General features: G+C 59.4%; 1 protein-coding gene across 2 annotated transcripts in view; it reads left to right on the top strand.

Annotated features, from left to right (window-relative positions):
• The first annotated feature begins 255 nt into the window (after positions 1-255).
• GJC2 (gap junction protein gamma 2) overlaps positions 256-12,590 on the top strand; it is a 31,090-nt gene continuing 18,755 nt past the window's right edge. Inside the window, exons 1-3 of one of the 2 annotated variants that reach the window (XM_083823730.1) lie at positions 256-898; positions 2,724-2,791; positions 4,496-4,584. The gene's annotated coding sequence lies outside the window, so the exon portion shown is untranslated. Of the gene's footprint in view, positions 899-2,584; positions 2,792-4,495; positions 4,585-12,590 lie in introns of both variants that reach the window. The other variant, XM_083823731.1, reaches the window with a different exon arrangement.

Below are 12,590 nucleotides of genomic sequence, written 5' to 3'. Positions count from 1 at the left end.
TGAATCCTGCAGAGCTGGCACCCTACACGGGGTTACTTTTGTCCGTTCTCCCCCAAAACCAAACCCAAACCAACAGCGTTGCGCACAGCAAGCGGACGGACCCTGTAGCACCAGGCTGTGCCCATTTGCCCACCAAAACTCTCTTTCGAGGGCGGGCTTGTGCTTTTAACTCAACTCTCTTGGCTGTTACCCTCTTTATATCCTATTTCTCTGGTTTTTCCCTGCTCCTTGCCCCCTCCTAGCTTTCTGAACTCTGCCCTCCCCGTGAGGCACAGCGGTAAGTGGGACCTGACCTCCCGCAGCCCTTTTAGCACCTTGCGTACGTTTTAGCAAGAGAAGAGCTGCCGATTAGCTTCATCATTTGCCTCTCTTGGGGTGTTTCAAACATTTTCTGTACATTAGGGTGCAATCCTCCTCTCTGCTAACACGAGTATCGCGTGGCAAGTTTCTAGGATTCGGTTAAATGACCAGGAAAACGCTTCCCTAAAATTTCCCCTCCCTGGGAGCATCCCCCTGTCCCCATCGTATCGAGGGGCATCGCTGTGGCCAGGCTCCTGCTGCCGCCGCTCTCGGTGCCGAGCGATGGACTGTGTGCGATACTTCCCGCGGCTGCTGCTCGGTTCCGTTCCGTGCGATGCGTTTGCAATGGGGAAATTTCCCCTCTAGATGGCGGAAAGGACAGCAGGAAAAGGCAGGGGGCCCACGCTGCGGAGCGTTCAAACGCAGAGGTGCGCGACTGCGGCGCTCGCCCCCCACTCCGGAGGTCCCCGGCCACCGGCTCGGGACCCGCGGAGCTGCGGCCGGATGGAAATGCCCAGCGGCTGCGCGCCCGGCAGCCGGAGCCCGCCGGCCCCCCGAGCTGCACGGCTGCCAGCCCCAAATCCGGCCCGCGGGAGAGGTAAGCGAGGTCTCCTGGAACAGGCAGGGACAAAGCCGAGGCTTTGCGAGGGAGGGAAAAGTCGTTCGGAGCACTCGAGCTGCGGCTCTCGACTCCCGCTGCTCCCTTCCCCCGGTGAGAGCGGGGAGGGAATCCTAAACGACCTGCCCGACATCGGGTGACCTGCTTTTAGCCGTCGCCCTTCTGCGGCCGCTGGGCATCATCGCCTCGGTGCCCGCGCTGACGCGAAGCGACGGGGTGGGCGTCGGGATGGCGACGCGTCAAGGAGGGACGGCGGCGAGCGGCTGGTGCGGGGCCTTTCGGCGCTCGGCTCCGTGGAGGGGAGGAGGTTTCATCGTCTGAATACAGAGGGAGGAAAAAAAAAAAAGAAAAAAAAAAAAAGGCAAGCGTTGCATGCTCAGCCTGCCTGCTGCCCGCCCAGGTGGGATTTGGGGGTCTGTGGGGTGTCTTTGGGGTCCTGTGCCAGCAGCTAGGGGACGCGGGGTGTCCCTTCCCAGGGGCGAGGAGAGCGTTGTGCTGCCTTATCCGTGCCGAATTGCTCCTCGGCATGGGATGCTGAGGGACAAGGGAGCAGCAGCGACGGGGGGAGAGCACTTAGTGGGGGTTTGGTGCTTGTCTGGCTGTGGGGGTCCACCAGCAGGAGAGCAGGAGGCAGCAAATCGGGGGCTGGAGGGGTTACGAGGGTTGGGACGTGCCTGGGGGCGGTGGCAGGGTTGCAGGATCCCGCAAGGCTGATGGGCCTCATCTCGGTGCAAAAAAGAATAAATTCACGTGCAGGTTTTGGGGCAGGTGTTGTTAGATCTGGGGGTTTGGGGCGTGCAGGTGATCCCAAAGGCCGGGCTCAGGGCTGCTCCTCCCAACAGGGGGAGCAAAGGCACCTGTTGGGATGTTTCCTCTCTGCTCCTTCAGAAGGGAACATCCAGGGTGCTAATTACACTTCCGAAACCAAACTCCCTCCTGGCTCTGGGCTTTGCCTTCTCCAGGGTGCCGCCGGCCGCCCGGGGTGGCAACGGGGACCTCCAAAGCTCGGTGCGGGGCTGGGGGACAGGAGGAGACAGCAGGCTCCGGCTGCTCTGCCCTTCGAGGCATCAGGCAGCTGCTATCGACTGGGTTTTTTCGCAAGGCAGAAGTCATTTTCCGCTGCCTGATCACCCCAGCTGCTCTCGAGGGAAGGCTGAGACCTTCTCCAGCCCCTGTTGCTCTGTCTCAGGATGTCCCAGGATGGCATCAAGCAGCCGAAATCAGCCCGCGGCCCATCCACACCCCCACCCCGTGGCTCTTCCCCCTCGTCGTGTCCCCCGACGAGCCCCCGGGCCAGAGCCTTGTCCTTGCCGAGGCTTTTCTCGGCGTCCGTGCCGTTGGAGGCAGCGCTCAGTCTCAAGCTCACTTCCACGCGACTGCAGAAAGGCACCGCGGGGCAGAGCCGTCCCGGGAAATAATCGGGCAGCGGGGGCAGAAACGGGCAGGAGGCTGCGGGGAAAGGGGCAGCGGGTTCCCCAAAAGCAGCCCGGCACGGGGTTTCGGGGTGACGGCTGCAGACGTGGCACTGAGGGACGTGGTTTTGTGGTGGGACGCGGTAGGTCAGGCTGATGGCCGGACCCGATGACGCTATGTGGTTCTGAGACTATCAGTTTCTGGCTTTCTGACCAAAAAAAAACCAACAAAGCATTTATTTTCTATATCCAGCATCTGCAAGTCCACATTTGCAGCAGGAGGGAGCTGGTTGTCCCTGAGGGCAGCCTGGGGGCGATGCTGGATGGTGCACGCTCCCGAAGGGGTGCTGTGCCCCCCTGGGGACACTGATGTCCTCCTGTGCTTCCCGCAGGACAGCGAGGGGACCGCTGTGCGCCAGCTGCCGCCGCCTTGCCCTGAGCCACCCGCCGCAGAGAGCAGGTAGGTCCCATAAAACCCCAACCATGAATTAACCCTCGTTTGGGCTATCAACCCCGTTTGTCCCCATCCAGGGTGCTGCTCCTCCAGGGGCTCTTCTTTTCCTCAGGAAGCAGCTCAGGAGGAGGACGGGTTTCTCTCCAGCACAGGGTCCGGGGGATGAGATGCTCCGGGGTGCCTGGAGGAGGAGACCCCACGGCCCCTGGCACAGCCGCTTGCAGCAGGAGGAGAGCGGGGCCGGGAGGCGGCCGTGCCCGCCCCACCAGGCTGTATTTGGGTCAGCCTCATCGAGCGGCCGTGCAGCTGTGTCATCCCTGGAGAGCCAGGGGACACCGCCGCCCGCGCCGCTCGGCGGGTGGCACACGTGGCTGGGCGCCGGTACCGACACCGCGCTCCCCGTTTCTCAGAGCGCAGGCATAAAAATGGGGGGAAAAAAAAAAAACAAACGGGGAATTCAGTCCCGTCTGGGCTTTTTCTGACAATAGCAGCTGTGCCTCTGCTGGTCCAGGACGTGGCTCCATCCCCGTAAATCACCCGAAGCCATCTGCAATTCAGATTGCGTGCGGCGGCAACTGGTACAACAGGATGCTCGTGCGGGCGGGACGCGGTCCCCTCCTGGCTCCGTGCTTCTTCCTCCCCGGGCATGAAAGGAGGGAGGAGCAGGATGTTTTCCCGGCTCTTTCTTTCCCCATCCCGGCTGCCAGAGGTCTGGGAAGCGATAAAAAGAAGGGAGGCAGAGAAGGCCAGATGCTGGTGCCCAGGTCCTGCTGCGATGGGAAGGATGGGGCAGGCGGACCCCCAGCGGCCAAGTCCTCGCTGATTATCGCGGTTGTGCCCACGGAGTTCAAGCTGGGCTCTGTGAGCGCTGGGCTCGCTGCTCCTGCATCCTCCCTGCCCCGAGGAGGAGCCCCCTGCATCACAGCAGCTCTCCCGCATCTGTTTTGCCTTCATATATGTATTTTTTCAGAATGCACTGCGGTTTTTTTTTGCTCCGTCTGCTCTGCCAAGCACGGGTGCTGGTGCTCCCAGCCACCACCGCGGCTTCAGGCCATCAGCTTTAGGACCTGCTGCCGAACCCCAGGCACCAGGGCTGGGGTTGGAGGAGCAGAACTAAAGCAGATGGCCCGGCTGTGATAACACCTCCAGGCTCTTCACTGGTTTTGTTGCTGAAATCCAACCTGAATCGCCCTTGCTGCCTTTTGAGCAACTCATCCCATGCCCCATGGTTGGAGAGAAGCAAATCCCCTGGTCCTGCAGCAGCTCCTGGTGCTCCTAAAGGAGTGGTCTGAGCTTTCTCCATGCCTCCCCATCATCTGGCCTCCTGCTGGGCCCCACTTAGCAGTAAGATCTCCCCTTCTCTTCTCCACCCCACTCATCCTCTCCTTGTGCATCCTGGTGGCCTCTCCATGGGGTCCTCCCCTGGACGCGGCATCCCCGTGCTCAGTCCCTGGAAGGATCCCTCCCAAACGCCACCCAGACCATCCCTCCTTTCCACCAGGGAGCCCTTAACAGATGTGAATCACAGCCCAAATTTTCCAGCCACCGCTGCGCCCCCGAAGCGTGTTATCCAGGACCCGCGCCACGTGCAGGAGCCGCAGCTCCGGGAGGGGACAATGACAGCATTGAGCGCGCCGCTGAGCTGCGGCTGCATTGTGCCTGGCAGAGAGATGCCCGGCAATAATCGCCTCCTCCTTGGCTTTGTTGCAGGGCTGCGGGCCGGCGGCACAGCAGGGATTTTCCCCCGGGGGCTGCGGTTATGCGGTGAGGACCCGCACCTTTTTTCCTGGCTGTGAAAGGTACGGCTGGCTGCGACTGCGGGGACCCCGGGTTCGGAGGGAGTGTTGGGTTGGGAGGCAAAAAGATGCTCTGGTCCTCGTTCTGCGGGGGGACCAGCTCACTCCTTCACGGATTTTCATCATGCGTACGATGTTGGGAGCTGTGGAAACTGTCTTCTTTTTATGGTTTTAAAAGGTTTTATGTTAAATGTGGGCTTAAGCTAAAGAAATCAAGCTCCGCTTAAGGTCTGGGCAACCCCTAGGAATTTGGACCCAGGGCTTTGCTTGGAACTGTTACACAACAAGGCAGAAAGAGATGTTGCTCCAGGTCCAAAACAGAGCTCAGCTGAGATTTTCAGAAGCATTTAAGGTTGTGTTCAAGCTGGGCATTTACAAGAGTATTTCCCTAAACTCTGGCAAGGACGTTTTCCTCACCCGAAATCCACTCAAAAATCTCCAGTTTGGGCTGAAGTTTGCCTTTGGACCATTTTGAGGGCAGTGAAGCCTCCCCTCGTCCTCCTGCTGCAGTCCTGGGGTGTGCTGCAAGCTCATTTCCCCCAAAATCCCCTTCTGGGAGCACATCCCTCCGGCACAGCCAGGTGGGCTCCCAGCTCTGTCCTCCCAGAAAGCAGCCTGGAGAAGCAGCACACTTGGAAAATAAAAGGATGAAAATATGGCTGCCCCCATCCCAAGGACATTCCTTCCCCTTAAAACGGGGAAAACGAGTTATTTTGAGCGGTTTCGTACGGTGGCGCTACTTAAGAAGTTGCGAGGTGTGGGGTCCTCGAGATGTTTGCAGAGCGCGAAGCAGATCTACATGTGTCCTGCCTGGCTGTGAGGTTTGCAGGGACCTGGCCCCCCTCAGACGGGCACGGGCTGGCCTTTTTCCTGGATTTATTTGGGGTTTTAAGTCCAGGCTTTGATGGGGACAGGCGTTGGGCCGAGCTGACCCCGGCAGAAGCTGCGGTTTCGCAGCCGGTGTCCCCAGCCGCTGACAAAAGGTCCGTTGAGGAGATGATGCTCTTTGTAAGGTGCTTTTGTCCTGTTGTTTGTTTCATTTAAAAAAATAATACTAATATCCAAGGATGTGAACATACCTGTCATCCTCACACCTCAAAGCACCTCGTGAGGGCTGTCTGGAGCAGCTGGGGAAACTGAGGCACAGGGAGGGCAGCGGCTGGTGGCCTCATCTCCTCATTAACAATTTTTCCCTCTCACAGGGGGGTGACCCCCAGCTCTCTGGTCCCCCCAGAGCCACCTCGGTGGCCACCGGGGTCCACTGGGGGCTGGAAAACTCCTCCTGGCCTCAAGTGTTTCCCGATCCTCTTTGGGGCCTCCATCTCCTCCTAATGGCCTCCTTTAGGCCTCGAAGGGTTGGACACACCACGTCCTGTGCTGCCGGGGGTGGGCAAATGCCCCAGGCCCCCTGATGTTCTGGAGGCCGCCGGCACCTTCTCCTTTCACCCAAATTACCTCCAAGAGCCACGGGAGGGCAACCTGTCCTCCCCCAAAAGCTTCCTTAGGAAGCGTCCCGAGGAAGGAAACGCGATTTAACGGGGCTGGGTGAAGTCACGGGCGGCTGGGAACGGGGGGAAAGGGGCACGGCGGGTCCCCGCCTCGTCCTCCTGCGAGCCGCGAGAGCTATTTCTGAGACAACCCTTGGGCGCTTTCCAGGCCCGAAATACCAGAGGATGTTTCTCGGTGTGTGTCATGAGGGACCCCCCCTTTCCCCTGTGACACGCGGCTCGGGGAGGGGGAGCAGGGCACCGAAGGGCTCCGCTCCCTCAGCGCCGCTCCCCCGGCCATTTCCAGCTCCTCTGGGGCTCGCCCGCCCCCGGCTCCTCCACCCAGGGGCACCGCGAAGGCCGAGCAGCTCCCTTTGACCCTCTGTGTTGCTCAGAGATCTTGGTGACCGGCCATGTAAACCGCTGTTGTTCCAGCTCCTTGCCAGAAAAAAAAAATAAAATAAAATAAATAAGGGTTTGGGCTGCTGCACGCTGTCTGTGCAACCCGTTACGAGATGTGGAAATGGAGGCTGCCAGCCTGAGGTGCCCCTGCTGCCCCTAGGGCACAAGATGGCTCTGTGTGGGCCCGAAGCCTGTCCTCATGCCCAGCAGAGGCTCTGCCATCCCCTGGGGAGGCTGCCGGGCTGCGGAGGTGGGAGGGATGGCGGGGAGCCATCTCCAGCCGGGGGGACAGAGGCGGAAGGTACCTCAGGAGGCCTCGGGGGAAGGCCAGCTGTGGTCGGCCTGTGGTGGCGGTGGGTGAGGTTGCCCAGGGCCCTGTCCAAATGAGTTATCTCCAAGGGTGGAGATGCCACCAGCTCCCTGTGCCAGCGTTTGTCATGGAAAAAAAAAATATATATATATGTATATTTGTCGCATCCATTTGAAATGTTTCTGGCTGCAACTTGTCCTTTCACTGTGCACTTCTGAGGAGAGCCTGGTTCTCCTTCCCCACGGCCTCCTGTGAGGCAGCTGCTGCTGGTGAAACCTTCCCCTTCTCTTCTTTGGGCTGCTCAGACTCGGCCTCCCCTTGGGCAACCATTTTGGATGGCTCTTGTCACCAGGACTTGTCACCAGGACCCCAGTTTGTCTGCAGAGCTCCTCTCCAGCCAGTTCCTCCCTGCTGGCCTGCGTCCCACTGGGGCCGTGGTTCTGCCTTGGCCTCTGCTGAGCCCCTCCTGGGTCCCCTCAGCCTCACCTGGGTCCCCTCAGCCCCTTCCTCCAGCCTGCTGAGGTCCCCCTGAGCGGCAGCACTGCCGTGCAGATGCTTTTCCTCCAGCTGGGACCGGCCACAGACACGGTCCCATCATCCCCATCATTAACGGTGTTCAACAGCCTCGTAGCGAGGCCACATTTCTGGGTGAATTTACAGGCAGCATCGCCGTCTCAGCCGGGATTAGGTCTGTTTCGACACAGCGGGGACGGAGGGATCTTGGCATCGCCCGAGGCCGTGGTTTTGCTTTGCCTTGTTATTTCTGGCTGCGATTTTTTAATGCCCTCTCCGACGCACGCTTGGCCAAGAGGTTCACAAGCGTGTGCTTCGTGCAAGGAGCCTTTCTGACACCAGGGAGCGGGCCGTAGAGGGCATGCGAGAGCTTTGGGCACTCTCCCACCAGCGAGATATAAACAGATAAAACCTGGGAACGCGGCCCGGAAACACGGCTCATCCCGGGCGGCCGAGCCGCCGCGCTGGAGCATCGCTGCCGGCCCCAAGCATCTCCCGTTTCCTTCCCACCAGGAGGGCTGGGATGTTCCTGCCGTGCTTCCTGCCCCGGGGCAGTTCGCAGCTGCAGGGTGGGAAGCTGGGGGAATGGGAGAGCTGGGAGCAAGCACCCGAGCCCCCAGGCTGAGCGGGATGCTGCCGTCCCTCACCACGGCTGAGAAGGACCTTGAGGACCACAAGAGCATCTCTGGGTGCCTGAACCAGAGTCAATCCAACCACAACCCCGTGACGTCCCCCATCGCTTTCAACCTGGGAAAACGCCCTGACCATGCATCCAGCGATCTCTGCTTCGGAAACCTGCTGCCGGTTTCCGAGCCAAATTCCTTCAGGCACGTTTTTATCATCCCATTTTTTCCTGCAGGGGACAATGGCGTTGCTGGCTGCTCTCTCCAGCCATTTCCTCTGCTCTCCCAGACAGAAATAGTTAACTGGGTTTACTACAAGACCCCATTTCCCTTCCTGGCCCCCCAGCCGTGGACGGGAGTTGCTATTTAGTGACAGGGTGCAGGAGCAGAGGTGCCCTCCCTCGCCCCAGCACCGTGTCGGTGACCACTTCCCTGGGGCTTTGGCTGGTGGCACAGCACCTCCTGGCTCTGGGGACGGCATGAGCCAGCCCCAGCTCTGGGGAGCTTCAAGCACAAATAAATGGAGCCACTAGGAAAATGGTGGGAGACCAACAGGGATAAGCAGCTCCAGGCCACCCCTAGCTGGATTCAGTTGCCCAAATGCAGGTGTTCGGGTCCATTTGAGATGTTTGGGGTAGCCGCATGGGAGACAGCCAGGACACCCCAGCACCTCTGCTGGGGACACCACATCCCCCAAGCCTCCGTGCAGCCCCCAAATGAGCTGCTTCAACCTGCAAGCCCTGGTTCCCGCAGCCACCAGCCCCATTACCAAGCATCCCATCCCTCTGCCCCTACACACCGTTTTCCCCTAAACCCCTTTTTCCCTCCCCAAATCCAGCCTCGGGCACATGAGCGGAGGCACAGGGCTGGGGCAGCCTCCAAAACTGACTCCCCAGCCCTTTGCCACATCACCATTAGAAGGGAAACGAACGCTTTCTCCCAGAAACACAGATCCCAGGCGGAGATATTTCATCCCCCAGCCACTTGAGATATTTTCGCCGTAACCGGTCCGTTTTGGGAAGGCTGCTGGCTCGCGCAGACCTCCAGCTGCCCGAGCTGCCTGGGGACGAAGGCGATGTGGGGCTGGGGAGGAGCCGCGCGTCCCCGATGTAGCCACTTCCCCAAGGGCACCGAAGGAAGGCTGCCTGTCAATGGGGCTTTGTTGCGAGCGGACGAGTCTCTTGGAGGGAGGTGGCGGCTGTCAGGCCCCCCAGCAGCCCAGACAAAGCTTTTTTCATGCGGCGGGGACAGAGCAGGAGCTCCTGGGTGTGAGTGGGGGTGAACCAGGTGCTCGGGGAGCTGCGTGCGGGGTAGAGACGCATGGAGCCCCCCTTCCTGCGCTCCTCCGTGCTGCCCCATGCAGAAGATCTTTGCTGGGGAGGTCAGCGCTGCTGCTGATTGAACACAGCCAGAAATTTGCCCGGGATGGACCCGGAGTTTGGTTGGGCACGAGCCATCCCACCGCCCCGGGTGGGAGCGGAGAGGTGAGGAGCCCCAGCAGGCCAGCAGAGCTCCACCAGACATCCCCGGGGGAGACGGACTGCACAACCCCACGAGTTCAGGAGATGGAGAGGAGCGCCGTGTCCTTCCCTTTGGCCTGCCAGATGTCCTACGGCTGATATCGGCCACGCTGCTGCTCTTCCAGTGTGCTGTGGGGTGAGACCCACGGCCAAGAGACCAGGGCTGGGGCTGGATCCCTGCACCGGGACTGCTCCACACCTCCAGCTTCCTGCCTCCCCACATCGCTGTAGGGTTTGACCGAGGATGTTTCTGCCCTGAGATTGGAGAAAGCTTCAGGGGCAGACACTGGAGGACGGGACCGCCTGGTGAGTCCGTGCCGGGTTGTACTCGGTGTGAGCTGTGATCCGAGGAGCCCCCGGGAAGGTTTCGATCTCCTGCTCTGGTCCTTTAGAGGAGAGGGAGCTATGGGGGTCAGAAGGATACATCTGAGGAGCCCACAAGAAGCTCGTTTGCAGGAGAAGCTCGTTCCTAGCTGTTATTGCAGAGAGGGCTGCCCTGGCAAATGGGAGGAGATGGCTGAAAAAGGCTGACATCCCCTGCTCCTCGGGGCAGCGAGGCTAGAAGAACGGCGGAGGAAAGCAGACAGCTTTCTGCAAGAAATATTGTGCAAAAACAGCAAAAACATGCGAGGCTCTGCGTGCTGGCCAGGATGTGCGTGGGTGTGGAGCTGATTTATTTGATACTCCACGAGCAGAGCTCGCCCCGAGCTCCCGAGGCGGGAGGACGAGGCGGAGGCTCTGCTCCCAGCAGCTTTGCTGCAAGCCTGCGACCGGCATTTCTCCCCCTGGCGGGTGGCTCCCGAGCCCCCTGGCAGCTCAGGGCACTTTTTTTGGCCGTTCCAGAAAATTGTAGCAGCAGTTTGAGTGAGGATGAACTCCGATATGTGATTTACGTAGAGCGTCTCACGGTGTTTATGTTGGCAGGGTGTGGTTTATCCACAGCTTGAAACATTCACTGGAACCTCTCGTAATTGGAGTTTGAGAGCAAAGGAGTGCTGGTGACTGACCTGCACTAATTGGAAAAGGGCTGATTGAGGGTGTGGGGCAATGGGGTGGACCTCCTGGCTCCTGTAGGGCTCGGGAGGCTGCTGCGGGGACAGGAGGCCCTGCCGGCAGGAGGGTTTCACCCCCAGTGTGGTGGGATCAGTCCCGATGTGGCTGTACCGCCGCTGACGGCCGTGTCCCGCTCCCAGCGGGACCGTGTCCCTGGCCTGGCAGAACAACGTGGTCAGCAGAAAAGATATTGGCTTGGGAAACCTCCAAAAGCGATTGCTTAAACGTGCTGTTTTGTAAGGCAAAGCAGATCATCCGCTGCTCAGATACAGGGGAGCACCTTCTGCTGGTGTTAAAAACTCAGCTCGTTTCCCCTCCCGTTGCTCCTCGCTTTGTCACAGTGCTAGGATCTCAGTGGCACAGTTCACATTTTACTAAAATCAGTGACTTCGGTGGGATGCCGTCAACATCTGTGGGGTTTGGAGCAATCTAAGCTCACAAACGTCCCACAAAAAGCATCTCCCTGCCCTTCTACGGCTCCCTGATGGAAGCAGGACTGTCCCTCTCCCGTTAGACCTGCAGCTGAGGTCTGCGAATACAAAACTTCTTCAGGTGCAGTGGGTCATCTTGGAGCATAAGGCAGCAATTTATCCCATCTGCCGTGAACGTAAGAAGCAGGGAGCTGAGCCGAGTCCTCCTATCTCATCGCTCTTTCCCTTCCGAGGCAAAGCCACCGCGTGCATGTGGTCCTGCCTCCGCGTCACCCCACGCTTGCCCCATACCCCTGCAACCCTCTTCCTGGAAGCATCTCCAGGGGCTCCCCTTCCAGGGAAAAAGGCACTTTATTGCAGGCCACTTGATTAGGAAATTTGACTTGCTTTACACTGTTGTACCCTACTAGAAAGAGAAAAGACAAAGCCAGAGGACTGGAGGCACACGTACATGCCTACGGTCTAGGTGTGCATCCCAGAGAATGGAGCAAATTTGGTTAAAACTAGTTTGTTGGAGCAAGCAGCCTTCTATTTTAAGAAGTTTCTGCTATCTTGAACGGCACGGCGCCATTAAAAAAAAAAAATCAGTAAAGCCTCGTCTGGCATGTGTGAAATCCTATTAACCTGTGGCCCGTGCTAATGTGCGGGGGCAGAAACGAGCCGTACAGTAGGAGAGCCCATCCTGCTGTTCTTCCTTGTAACGGGACGCTTCCAACAGGGAGGCCAACACAAATATTTGTAGCCCGGGCAGGGGCTGCCCGAAGGGAGCCGCGGCGGCAGGACCGCTCCTGTCCCCGGGCAGGAGGTGACATCACCCGGATTCCTTCACTGAGGAATGCAGGATTTGGCCTCTTCCCTGCCAGTAATTGCTTTTTAAAAACAGACCTGCCCGGGGGTGCACGTTTCACCCAGCCCCGTCCATCGCACGCCCTCAAGTCCCCCCAGATCCTCTTCTTTTCCACGGCGTTTGCAGGGCTGCTGCACGGATGGGCACGTTGAAAGCGGTCATTTTCCCCAAATTGCAGGGAAAAGCACCCAGACTTCCGCGAGCGGGGGCCAGCCAGGGACCTGGGGAGCTGGTGGGGGGGCGATGAGCCCTTCTTGGGGCTGGCCAGGGCGGGCTGAGGATGTGCACGGACTTCTCTGCTGGGCAGAGTGCTGCAAGCACAAGAGGAGCCCATTTGAGGGTATGGTGATGACCCCATTTCTTGATCCTATGAAGCTCACCAACTCTGTTGTGAGTTTCTGAATTCAGGATTTCTGTGTCATCACTGGTTTGGATGCACTGACGTGCAGAGCGTTCTGGTTGAGCACAGGTAGGGCTTGGACGGGTGGGTCTAACCCAAGCAAAGCCATAATTCCCCTTCCACCCAACCCTTGACTCCTCCGTAGGGTTGAGCATCCCCACGGTCCCTTGAGCTCGCAGTCCTCCACCCCTGGCTCTGCTCTGGCTCCAACTTCAGCCACCACCGCTGGAAAATGATGGGGTCACTCATGTTCGTATGTCATCAGCGCTTCCACTGGCCTCGGCGGCAGCGGCGGGTCAGTTCCTGTGGGCTGGAGGCGCTGCCGTCATTTCAATAGCTGGAACTAGGTGTAGTTGTCCTGCCCTGCTCCGGGTCCGAGGGGGTGATTTAGTGGATGGAAAGGCACCACGTTTTTTTTGCTCT

The sequence above is a fragment of the Anser anser genome (assembly GCF_964211835.1).
Source record: "Anser anser genome assembly, chromosome: 2".
In the NCBI taxonomy this organism is placed as follows: domain Eukaryota; kingdom Metazoa; phylum Chordata; class Aves; order Anseriformes; family Anatidae; genus Anser; species Anser anser.
The sequence above is the reverse complement of the archived record's forward strand: the minus strand, read 5'-3'. Positions and strand labels throughout refer to the sequence as shown.